The sequence below is a fragment of the Rhinoraja longicauda genome, chromosome 31 (genome assembly GCF_053455715.1).
Source record: "Rhinoraja longicauda isolate Sanriku21f chromosome 31, sRhiLon1.1, whole genome shotgun sequence".
NCBI lineage: Eukaryota > Metazoa > Chordata > Chondrichthyes > Rajiformes > Arhynchobatidae > Rhinoraja > Rhinoraja longicauda.
In genome coordinates this window covers 14,641,791-14,654,319 of record NC_135983.1, presented here as the reverse complement: position 1 = coordinate 14,654,319, position 12,529 = coordinate 14,641,791, and positions in this window count along the sequence as shown.

Below are 12,529 nucleotides of genomic sequence, written 5' to 3'. Positions count from 1 at the left end.
TATATCATGTCATTTTTGGTATATGCAAATTAGTAATGTGTGCACCTGAAATCACCACTGGGTTTCAATGTTCATAATTGTTTAATCATAACATCGTAATAAAGTTGAGGAAGATATTTTGCAACTATTCTGCTAATATTTTGAACTTTTTATCTGGACCTACAATCGACAATAGACAATAGGTGCAAGAGTAGGCCATTCGGCCCTTCGAGCCAGCACCACCATTCAATGTGATCATGGCTGATCATTCTCAATCAGTACCCCGTTCCTGCCTTCTCCTCATACCCCCTGACTCCGCTATCCTTAAGAGCTCTAACTAGCTCTCTCTTGAATGCATTCAGAGAACTGGCCTCCACTGCCTTCGGAGGCAGAGAATTCCACAGCTTTACAACTCTGACTGAATTTTTTTTTCTTCATCTCTGTTCTAAATGGCCTACCCCTTATTCTTAAACTGTGGCCCCTGGTTCTGGACTTCCCCAACATTTGGAACATGTTTCCTGCCTCTAACGTGTCCAACCCCTTAATAATCTTATATGTTTCGATAAGATTCCCTCTCGTCCTTCTAAATTCCAGTGTATATGCATATTGTCAGAATACATTACTGTTGTAATCTGGCGTTGTTACAGCTGTCCTCTAACTTTGGAACAATTTGGGAGTGAGGTTTAGAATTAATCACCCCCTCCCCTGCGTTAACCCACCTACTGAATTCATTCCTCTAAACAAGTAATCTACCATTACTACTGTCCCAGCCTAGCCTTAAAACTGCAAATATTCATGTGGTTTTAATTTGTTTATTTCCAAGAATGGAACAGCTGTATGATAGAAACAACTAGGACCTCTGTTTATTCTACACAGACCATTGTTTACTTTATTTAAGTACAAATCTTTTTCTTCTCTTTACTTCTTCTAAATTGATCACACATGGCAAGGATAACAGATTAGTGAAGTTATGATGCCAGAATAAAATCAAAATTGTAAAATGTCAAGAATTTAGGTCAGGCACTCATGTTGATGCCCTATCGTTTCTCATATATATTTGCGCTGCAGTCTATTTCCCTGTTAATGAACTATTACTGACTGCATTTATTTGTGTATGAAAATAACTGCAGATGCTGGTTCAAATCAAAGTTAGACACAAAATGTTGGAGTAACTCAGCGGGTCAGGCAGCATCTCAGGAGAGAAGGAAGGGGTGACGTTTCGGGTCGAGACCCTTCTTCAGACTGATGTCAGGAGAGGGGGCGGGATAAAGATAGGATGTGGTTGGAGACAGGAAGACAGTGGGAGAACTGGGAAGGGGGAGGGGAAAGAGAGGGACAGAGGAACTATCTGAAGTTAGAGAAGTCAATGTTCTTACCGCTGGGGTGTAAACTGCCCTAGCAAAATATGAGATGCTGTTTTCAAAACGTGGTGGTAGAGTTGGAGGGCAGGAGGAATCACAGAGGGGGAGCAGTGAGAGAGCATGTTGCATGAGGAAGGATATTCTTGCTATTGAGGGCGTGCAGCATAGATTTACTAGGTTAATTCCCGGAATGGCGGGACTGTTGTATGTTGAAAGACTTGATTGACTAGGCTTGTATACACTGGAATTTAGAAGGATGAGAGGAGATCTTATCGAAACGTATAAGATTGTTAAGGGGTTGGACACGTTAGAGGCAGGAAACATGTTCCCAATGTTGGGGGAGTCCAGAACAAAGGGCCACAGTTTAAGAATAAGGGGTAGGCCATTTAGAACTGAGATGAGGAAAAACCTTTTCAGTCAGAGAGTTGTAAATCTGTGGAATTCTCTGCCTCAGAAGGCAGTGGAGGCCAATTCTCTGAATGCATTCAAGAGAGGGCTAGATAGAGCTCTTAAGGATAGCGGAGTCAGGGGGTATGGGGAGAAGGCAGGAATGGGGTATTGATTGAGAATGATCAGCCATGATCACATTGAATGGCGGTGCTGGCTGGAAGGGCTGAATGGCCTCCTCCTGCACCTATTGTGGTGCACCTAGGTGCACCTATCCGCACCTAGGGCGGCACGGTGGCGCAGCGGTAGAGTTGCTGCCTTACAGCGAATGCAGCGCCAGAGACTCAGGTTCGATCCTGACTACGGGCGCTGTCTGTATGGAGTTTGTACGTTCTCCCCGTGACCTGCGTGGGTTTTCTCCGAGATCTTCGGTTTCCTCCCTCACTCCAAAGACGTGCAGGTTTGTAGGTTAATTGACTGGATAAATGTAAAAATTGTCCCTGGTGTGTGTAGGATAGTGTTAATGTGCGGGGATCACTGGGCGGCGCGGACTTGGTGGGCCGAAAGGGCCTGTTTCCGGCTGTATATATATGATGATGATGATGATGATAGTGCGACAATTTTAGGCCCACCTTACTCGCCGATGTCCCTTTGGTGCTAATGGAAGAAGTTTCATTGAAATCGCTGTTATACTTTTTAAGTTATTCACATTTTAAACTTTAAAACTATCTCCTAGGAAGGGAGGGGAGGGAGGGAGGGAGGGAGGGAGGGAGGGAGGGAGGGAGGGAGGGAGGGAGGGAGGGAGGGAGGGAGGGAGGGGAGAGGATAAGGGGGGTTGAGGGGGATGGAGTGGGGGGAGGGGAAAGGGGGGAGGGGGATGGGGGAGGGGAGGGAGGGGGGGAGGAGAGGATGCTGCACCAATGCACATGCACATGTCTAGTATCATGTAAAAATGAAAATGTCTCAAAACAGTCTGATTAATTTGTTCCTGGTCTTCATTAACTAATCATTTACAAGCCGAATAGATTAAAGATTACAAGATTTAAAAAATTAAAAACAGCAGATACTGGAAATTTAAACCAAAATTAGTAAGTGCTGGAAACACCCGGCAGGTCAGGCAGCATCTGTGGAAAGTGCCACAGAGCCAATGCTTCAGTTCAGACACCCTCCTGACAAAAATAATAAGCTATCGTGACCTTGGCAATTACTTGTATTTATTCTCCAATTAAGTTCTGGTAAGGAAGCTTTAGCCCTTTTGTCTCCCTTGCCATCCCAGAAAGGCAGGTGGGTAGGCTTTTTATTTTGAATGACAATACTTGTACAATAAAATTAGATTAGACATTTCAAGACATGGAGAAAACTCTCGGCAACACCAAAGGTGCAACGATATTTGTCCAGGTCAGGGCGGATGTGTATGAGATAGGTGTTGGTTCCATGCTAACACTTATTTCAATGGTAGTGATCATGGAGTTGGGAGAGGAGAAATTGGCAGATTGCACTGTGGAAATATTATTTGGTGAATCACTACATTGCATCCTGTAGTTGATACATGTGGCATTGACCCATCTGGGTCTGTCTGGGCAGGGAGCAGGCTAACACCACCCAATGAGTTAGTTTAAAATTATCCCCTCAGTGTGTTTAAGGGGATAATTACTATAGTTTGAGAAATAATGTACACGCTTGACATAGTGTATAGATTTTAACCTCGGCAAAATGTTCCATCAATCCAACAGACCAATCTTTGATTCAATTTGCAAAGAAACCTTTAAAACAACTTTCAGTGAGCCCAGACCTGAATATGCTCATTCAGACAAATAGTATCACAGAACCAGTATCTACTTATTGATTGATCATCCTGTTCAATAATTTATATTATTCAAGCAAGCCTTAAATGCAAGAACTCAACAGTTCCCGAATGACAAGTAAATATGCTTGAGTGTTTACACACATGCTACCTGGACCAGCTTGTTTCACTCGTTCCCAATTCAATCAAAGGGTCCCAGCCCTGAAACATTAACAATTTCTCTTTTCACATATGTTTCTGACCTGCTGTGGTTTTCAAGCATTATTTTTATTTCAGATTTTCAGTTCCTGTGGTTTTTTAAAAAATTTCAAAAAAAGTAGGAAATCGATTTTATGTATCAATATCCAATCCACGTGATACATCTGATGTGTGATGTATAAATCTTGGCAAAAAGTGCCTCTCTTCACGGCAATATTGCCTTTGAAGCACAGACCATTCAATCTTATTTGTGTTAACATTTTTCAGTTGCAACATGCTCCATTTGGATTTCATCACCTAAAGTGTGATGTAGAATATGAAATTTATTTTATAAATGAGGTCGCCAAATCTGTTAATAGTGAAAATTTAAAATATATTAAAATTCATGGGAACAAGAATTAACATTTACATGTGTATTAAGTTTTCAGTTGAGGAAAACAATTTAATGCAAGGTCCAATGTTAGCATCTAAATAAGCATTTTCTCAATTTTAAAATTGTTTTCCTTGTTTTCATGGCCCTCTTTATCTTTCCTATTTTTACCCTTACTCTTCCAGGCCTATTATCCTTTAATTCTGGCTTCTCAAACATCCATGATTTTATTTCTTCCATGTATTAAGATTCCCATGAAAAGGTTAACAAAAGGAGATTCCACCTTCAAAAGACTGCTGCTTAATATTTCTTCTTGGATGTCCTAGCTTCATAGCCATTCAAAACTCAAAGGCACAGGCACTAAAGGTTACACACCACCCAGACTCCTTCAGCTGTGTGAAGGAAACTCAGAGACACAAGAGGCTGCAGATGCTGGAATCTTGGGATAGAGTCATGCAGCATGCAACAGACTGCGGATGCTGGAATCTTGAGTAGAACACAAACTGCTGGACGAACTCAGCGGGTCAGGCAACATCTGCAAAGGGAATGGACAAATTACATTTCAGGACAAGTCCCTTTTTCAGACTGTTCAGCCAACCCCACACGGGGATGGAATTTTTCATCAGCTAAGGCACATAACTTCCTGTAAACTCAATGACAGATTTTCTTTGTGGGTTTGTCCAACAAATCTTGTATTGGGTGTCTTTGAATAATGAAAGTGACTTAGCTATATGTGCTGAGATTTTAACTTACAACTTGTATCCCAACCAAGGACAGATAGGACCACTGCAGCCAAAAACATTTCATGGGGAGCAAGTAAGCCAGAGGAGTTTAAAAAAAACCTATTCAAAGTAATACAGTCATTGTCAGAAATAAAGCCGTCACACTTTAAACAGGTGAGATTTTTTAGCTTAGTATTTTGGGAACTGTCTGTCTGGTATGTTTGTCCTACATGAAAAACTATTGTTTTTTTCAAATTCTATTTTTATTGATATTTTGAAGCTCAAAACTATTGATGAAGACAACATTAATCTTCTCCATTCACTTAAAACAAATCAGTGGAGCTTAAAGTCAGGCTAATTTGTAACCTTTACCCCGCGGGTATATTGCTGAATGGCAGAGGCAAGCTGTGAAAAAGCTGTTGTCTCTGCTTATTATGTTTCTGCTGCCTATGCAGGTGTATGCAAGCCATGAACAGGGGACAGATGCTGCATTTTGAATTTGGCTGTGGTCCACTGTAGTGCTCTCATCTTTGAGACAAAAAGCTTCAGGTATATGCTTCATTCCAGAGTCTTGAGTGCATAAATTCTCTGTAGTGCTAAAGAACTGGTGCACTGCCAAAGGTGTCAATTTTCAAGAGCTTTAACACCAAGGCTTCACTTCTCTCAAGTGGATGTAAAAAATCTTGTGCCACTGTTCAAATAGAATAGCAGAATTTCTCTGGCTTGGTCAATACTAATCCCTCAGCCTATGTCCGCAAGAGCAGGCGATCTAATTATTATGGAATTGTTGTTTTAGGTACTTTATGTGTGTAAATTGGCTGCTGTGGTTTCCCCCACAGTGTGTTTATTGATGACACCATTCAGCCTTTGAGTTGGATCCGCAGCAAACCAATTTAGTTTTCTCAGAAAACAAAGTTGTTTTAAAGAGCAGAAGCAATACAATTTGTAGCAATCTCTCCTAATGAAAGACGGGTAATTTCTCCAGAAAAATGCAGTTTGTGTGGAATAGTTTTCTCCTTAGGCAGCTGCTCAGAGCCGAGGAATTATCCAATTATCTTCACTCTACCTATAAGGTTGTCACCATATCGCTTTCCTAACATTGCAACATTTGCTAGAGTTCAGAATTGCATTGATTATAAAGCCTTTTAGAACATTCTGATAGCATAAAATCAATGCATTAATGCTGTATAGGAACAAGGCAAGGAACGTTCTATTTACACTGGCTGTCTGGTTCCAATGGCAATTTTCGAGCTGAGGGGGAGCTTTCCAATGCTTTTAAAGGGATTGAGTGAATTCCTAGGAGGGCTAAAGAGTGTTTAAGATGGTCTTGCACAAGTCTGTTCTCATCCTTCAAAACCAACTAGTCAATGTTGTTCACAGCACCCTTCTCCGGGATTATTGATGTGTTTTGCAATGAAAACAAAACTTCAGTGTAAGAAGGAGGTGGTGTGAGATCAGCTGCCTGAGTGCAGCAAGCGAGTCAAAACAAGGAACTGCAGATGCTTGTTTATAAACACAAGTGCTGGAGTAACTCAGCGGATCAGGCAACATCTCTGGAGAACATGGATAGGTGATGTTTCAGATCAGGTCCCTTCTTGAGACTGATTGTGGGGGGGGGGGGGGGAGAGAGCTGGAAGTGATGAGGGGCAGGACAAATCTTGGCAGGTAATAGGTTGATACAGGTGAGGAGGGTTTTTTGATAGGCAGATGGTTGGACAAAGGACGGAGATGAAAAGACAGAAGATGTGAGACAAAGGGATTGAAGAGTTGTGAATTGTGAAGCAACGGGAAGGAATGTAGGAGGGGGGGGGAAATAGGTGCAAATCCAGGCGGGGGGAGTGGGGGTGTTATGTGGGAGAAGAGGGGAGAGGGGCAGAGTTACGTAGTTACCTAAAATTCGAGAATTCATACCGTTGTTCATACCGTTACGTTGTAAGTTACTGAAATGAAATAAGAGGTGTTGTTTTTCCAGTTTGCGTGTGGCCTCAGTCCAGCAACGGAGGAGGCCCAGGACAGAAAGGTCAGTATGAGAATGGGAAGAGGAGTTAAAATGATTAGCAACCGGGAAATCTAGCAGGATTGCAAGCGTTCAAGGAAATGGTCGACGAGTCTACACTTGGTCTTGCTGATGTACAGGAGGCCACTTTGGAAAACTGGGAATGCAGTAGATGAGGTTAAACAAGGTGACTTAAAGGGGAAGCTAGTACTTAATACACATCATGTTCAGTGATGACTGAATTGAAGATGGTAATGTCTTCCTTGATGGTCCCAAAGTTAATTGAATGAATAACTTTAACATTGCAGGACTATGATAGCGACATTATATGCACTTGATACAAAATAAGATCCAAATCAAGCTCTTTTATGTTAATAAGCTGCAATTTCAATTCTGGTTCAATTAAGAAAGTCATTAGTGTAGAGTGATGGGAGAAAAACAGATATTTACAGCATTTGCATTGCTTCAATTGCTGAAAAGTATTTAATGTTCTTTTCAAGCAAAAAGTAATGTGCTTAACTGAGAACTTAGGACCACCAGTGGATGGTGACTAGTCTGCACATGAAAAATGCCACAGACTGAACCAAGACTACCTAAACTGCCTCGCGGTCGATGAGCATGAGGGGGGAGGGGAAGACAATGGATGACCGCCCGCAGGCCCGTGGCTCCACCGCTGGACCGCGCCGTCTGCCCGAACACCACAAGGCTGAGATTGCCGTCACGAGGAGCAGCACCAACATCCACCGCCTCTCCAACTTTCACCACCTTCCCGGCCGAACCCAGGCCCGGACCACCAAAACTGCCACGGCCGCCAACTCTCACCGCCACCCTGGGGAAACCGCTGTTGTCATCGACTCTCACCCCACCACCCCGGGTCCATCACCGCAGCTGTCGCCGACCTGCACTGTCTCCCGGGAGCCACCAATGCTGCTGCCGCCACGGGCCTCCACCACCGGCTCCGCGAAACACTCGCCTCTCCACCGCCCACCAGCAGGCCGGAGCCATCGCCTCACTTTGGAAGTAAGAATAGAAAGGCAGATTATTATCTGAATGGTGTCAAGTTAGGAGGAGGGGGAGTTCAACGAGATCTGGGTGTCCTAGTGCATCAGTCAATGAAAGGAAGCATGCAGGTTCAGCAGGCAGTGAAGAAAGCCAATGGAATGTTGGCCTTCGTAACAAGAGGAGTTGAGTATAGGAGCAAAGAGGTCCTTCTACAGTTGTACCGGGCCCTGGTGAGACCGCACCTGGAGTACTGTGTGCAGTTTTGGTCTCCAAATTTGAGGAAGGATATTCTTGCTATGGAGGGCGTGCAGCGTAGGTTCACTAGGTTAATTCCCGGAATGGCGGGACTGTCGTATGTTGAAAGGCTGGAGCGATTGGGCTTGTATACACTGGAATTTAGAAGGATGAGGGGGGATCTTATTGAAACATATAAGATAATTAGGGGATTGGACACATTAGAGGCAGATAACATGTTCCCAATGTTGGGGGAGTCCAGAACAAGGGGCCACAGTTTGAGAATAAGGGGTAGGCCATTTAGAACGGAGATGAGGAAGAACTTTTTCAGTCAGAGGGTGGTGAAGGTGTGGAATTCTCTGCCTCAGAAGGCAGTGGAGGCCAGTTCGTTGGATGCTTTCAAGAGAGAGCTGGATAGAGCTCTTAAGGATAGCGGAGTGAGGGGGTATGGGGAGAAGGCAGGAACGGGGTACTGATTGAGAGTGATCAGCCATGATCGCATTGAATGGCGGTGCTGGCTCGAAGGGCTGAATAGCCTACTCCTGCACCTATTGTCTACCAGAGTTCCAGGCTCAGCACCAGGCCCACAACCTCCACGATGCTGACTCCCACACCACGTGGTCTGACTGCTGGGGCCTACTGCTCCCCCCTCCTACAGGGAACCCCACCAGACCTCGCTTTGGCCCCTGTCCACTCCCTGGCCCTCCTCTGACCCCAACCCTCACCCTTGTCGTGTCTTCACCATCCCCCCTGACCTTTCCAATATGGAACTGTCTGTCCCCAACAGAGGCCTCACCTTCGTTCCCCTCCGCCCCCACCTCAACGAGTTCCAGGTCCGTCACGACGTAGAGCTGTTCTTCCATCCCCTCCGCCTCCGTGCCTTTTTCTATGTACGCCCTCACCACTTAGAGATGACCCCTTCTCCTATCTCCACCGGTCCCCCTCCTCTTGGACTCCCCAGAACAATGATACCCAAAAGCTCTATTCCTGTTTCCCTGATTGTGCTGTGCACCATTTTTTGTAGTTAATATCTGGGTAAGTAACATTAGGCAGAAGGCATGTTAAAGTTGAAGATCAAATCAAGAAACCCACTCTGGGTGAGACCCTGCCAATATACCTCATTTAACCTAAACAAGCAATGAAGGTCTCACTAGAATGATGGCAAACAAAGAACTCAGCATCAGCTTGCAGTCTAGATCTTCCATGCAATACACCTGCAGACCTGGAAAGGGTACAAATCCATAAATGAAAATGTGGCTGTCTTTTCTGTTGAAGAAAACTCAAATTGAATCCAAATTTCGACTGTGGTAATGAAAGTTACAACAGAAAATTTAATCAAAGGCTACTGCCTTTGATGTCATCCAGAGCCCGTGGCTTGCATTCACATCATTGCCTCACAGTCAGCTTATGTGAACTGGGAATATAAAGGCAGAGAGGTAGTGGCAATTGCTAAGGAGACTCTCAATAAAAATATTAATCAGGAAATAAAGGTCCATGAGAAAGATGATCTAACTACAAAATATAACAACATTTTACATAAGTATGTAAAAGGAAAAGAAAAGTGAGGACAATTGTTTGGTCCATTACAGCATCAGAAGCGGAGAAATTTATAATGGGGAATAAAGAAATGTGTGGGCATTTAAACAAAAACAGTTCTGTTTTACAAATAACTTCCCATAAATGCAGGGGAAACTAGTCTCATGAAAAGGAGGCATTACAGAAAATTAATATCAATTAAAAAAATGCTGGTGGCATTGGTAAAAATGATAAATCTGCCACCCTGATCATCTGCATTCCAGTGTACTTAGAGAGGTGCTGATGAAAATAGTAGATGTCTTGCTTGTCATCTTCCAAAACTATATAGAATGTGGAACAGAACCTGCAGATTCGGGCATAGCAAATGTAATTTTACTATTTAAAAAAAGGGAGAATAAACACAAGGAAATACAGACTGGCCTATCTGTAGTCAGCAAACTTGTTTACTAAGATTTCGAGGCTATGCCTATTAGGTCAAATAAAGGTGAACTAAATGATGTGGTTGATTTGGATTTTCAGAAGGCTCTGGATAAAGACCCACGTAAGAGGCTTGTGTGCAGAATTACATGTTGGATTGGGGGTAATGGCATGGATTGAACATTGGTTAACAAACAGGAACCAGGGAGTTTGACTAACTAGATTGTTTACAGGAGGTGGGAAGTGGGCAGGTGGTGACTTTGCAGGAATCAGTGCCTTGTGCCTCAACTCGTCACCAACAATATCAATGATTAGGATGAGGGAACCGAATGTAATATTTCCATGATTACCAATTAAACAAAATTGGGAGGGGTAGAAGGGATGTGCAAAAAGGCTTCAAAGAGATTTCAACAAGTTGAGATGAATGGGCAATATATTGTAATATAAATTGGTTTAAGTATCAGATGTATAGTATTATTTAAGTGAGTAGTTTAAGCTAGAATAGGACCTAACTTTTGGTCTGTAGGGAAGTCAAAGGTATGGAAACAAGCAAGAAAGTGGGGCTTAGACCAACATCATATCAACTATGATGATGGCGCAGCGGTAGAGTTGCTACCTAACAGTGCTTGCAGCGCCAGAGACCCGGGTTCGATCCCGACTATAGGTGCTGTCTATACGGAGTTTGAATATTCTCTCCGTCAACGCAAGGGTTTTCTCCGAGATCTCATCCGATGGCTCAGAAAACTATACAGCCTTACAACCCAATGGTATGAACAACGGTATGAATTCCTGAATTCAGCCACAGTTTCTACAGGAACATAGGAATACCTGTTCTGTATAACAATTATAAATGGAATCTCAATATAACGTCTCAGTTAAAAGGTCACACCTCTCCCAACCGAATAACAGCCCAACTTCTTGTGCTTAATTCACTGGAGAGGGACTTGAACTGAAAACTTTCAGACTCATGGGTGAGAGTGCTAGCAGCTGATCCAAAGTTAACAGCATTGTTTCTTCAAATTGCAGCACCATTACCTGACTGGAACGAGGTCTAACAAAAGAATCAGTTTTTGTTATCCAAGAACTAGTCCACACAGCAGGAACATTTGTCATTTTACCTCTCTGTCCATTGATCGGTGCTTTATTTGGAAAGAAATCGACTCAGTGCCAGTTTTGGTCATGCAAAGGCTTTCAGTAAAACAGATTTCTGTCAGCTGTGACGAACCTTTGATGAACCTTTCCTCTGCTTATTCTTGAAATATTTTAGAATCCATTGCATCTGTTTTGATTTTGTATTTTCAGACTGCTAGATTAGTATGAATTAATTTTTAAACGCATAGATATATTTTCTATCATATCGGAAATCTAGGTTAACGGCATCTAAAGCCATTTTTCAAATCTAAATATAGACTTCTGTCAGTTAAAGGGCTTGTCCGTTACTGACGATGATCTATTGCACTCTGAACGGACTTGGCAACCAGCAAAAATTGTTTCTTATGAAAAATAAAATATTGGACTCCTGTGTCCTGTGACTCCTTAAAAGATATAGGCCATGAAAATCTGGATGATTGGTAGAAACAGTCCTGGGTAAATTGTACTCCCAGTGTTCAGGAGCGAGAGCAGATTATCATTCATGCTCTCGATATACAGTTTTGAACTGGAGGAACTTAGCATGTCAGGCAGCATCTATGGAGGGACTGGATGGAAGATGCTTCAGGTTGGGAACTTTTTTCAGGCCCTACTTTAAATCTTTGACCCTTCTTCAGACATCTCTTGTTCTCAGACCATGTTCTCACCCAGAACTAAATCTCCTCTGAGCCTCTTCTTCCGAGTTGAATCAAAACATTGGGTCAGATATGTACATCCTGCATATTTCCCTATTCTTTATTTTTCTAGAGATAATTTTTTCTGAATGCAATAATGAACTAGGTGCAAATTTAATCACAACAAAATAGGAGAATTCTGTGAGTGGCTGAGTGACTCCTCTTCCATTCTTTATCTTTGTGTATGTTAGCTATCAATTTTTTAGTACTATTGCACCTTGGAGGTTTAGGCTGAAGTCTGAGCAACAGACATACTCATTTGGGATTTTCTGTTGTACAGGTTTAACATCATCAGTATGAGAACTAGACTGGATCATGTTCAATGGTAAGAGAGCATCAAATTATCATTTGAAGTACAGTCATTGATTTAATTTACTTCAGTGATTCAGTAGTTTTGTCTTTATTCTTTTATAAATTTTAGCTGCATTTCCTAGTTTAGTATGAAAGGGATTGAAATTAGTGTTTTTTATATGTAAGAAATTCTCTTGTAAAGTACATTGATGTTATGTGCAGCATTGTTGAATTATATCAAAGATCTAATTACAGTATGTACTTCATGTAGACTGAGTGTGCATCAGAATATTTTCCCTGAGTGACAGGGACCTTGAGCAGTGGTATCACTGTGGGATGATACTCAACTGAGGACATTAGTACAAAGTTCCGCTTTGCCTTTGAGATTTGCAAATAACATTGGGTTAAT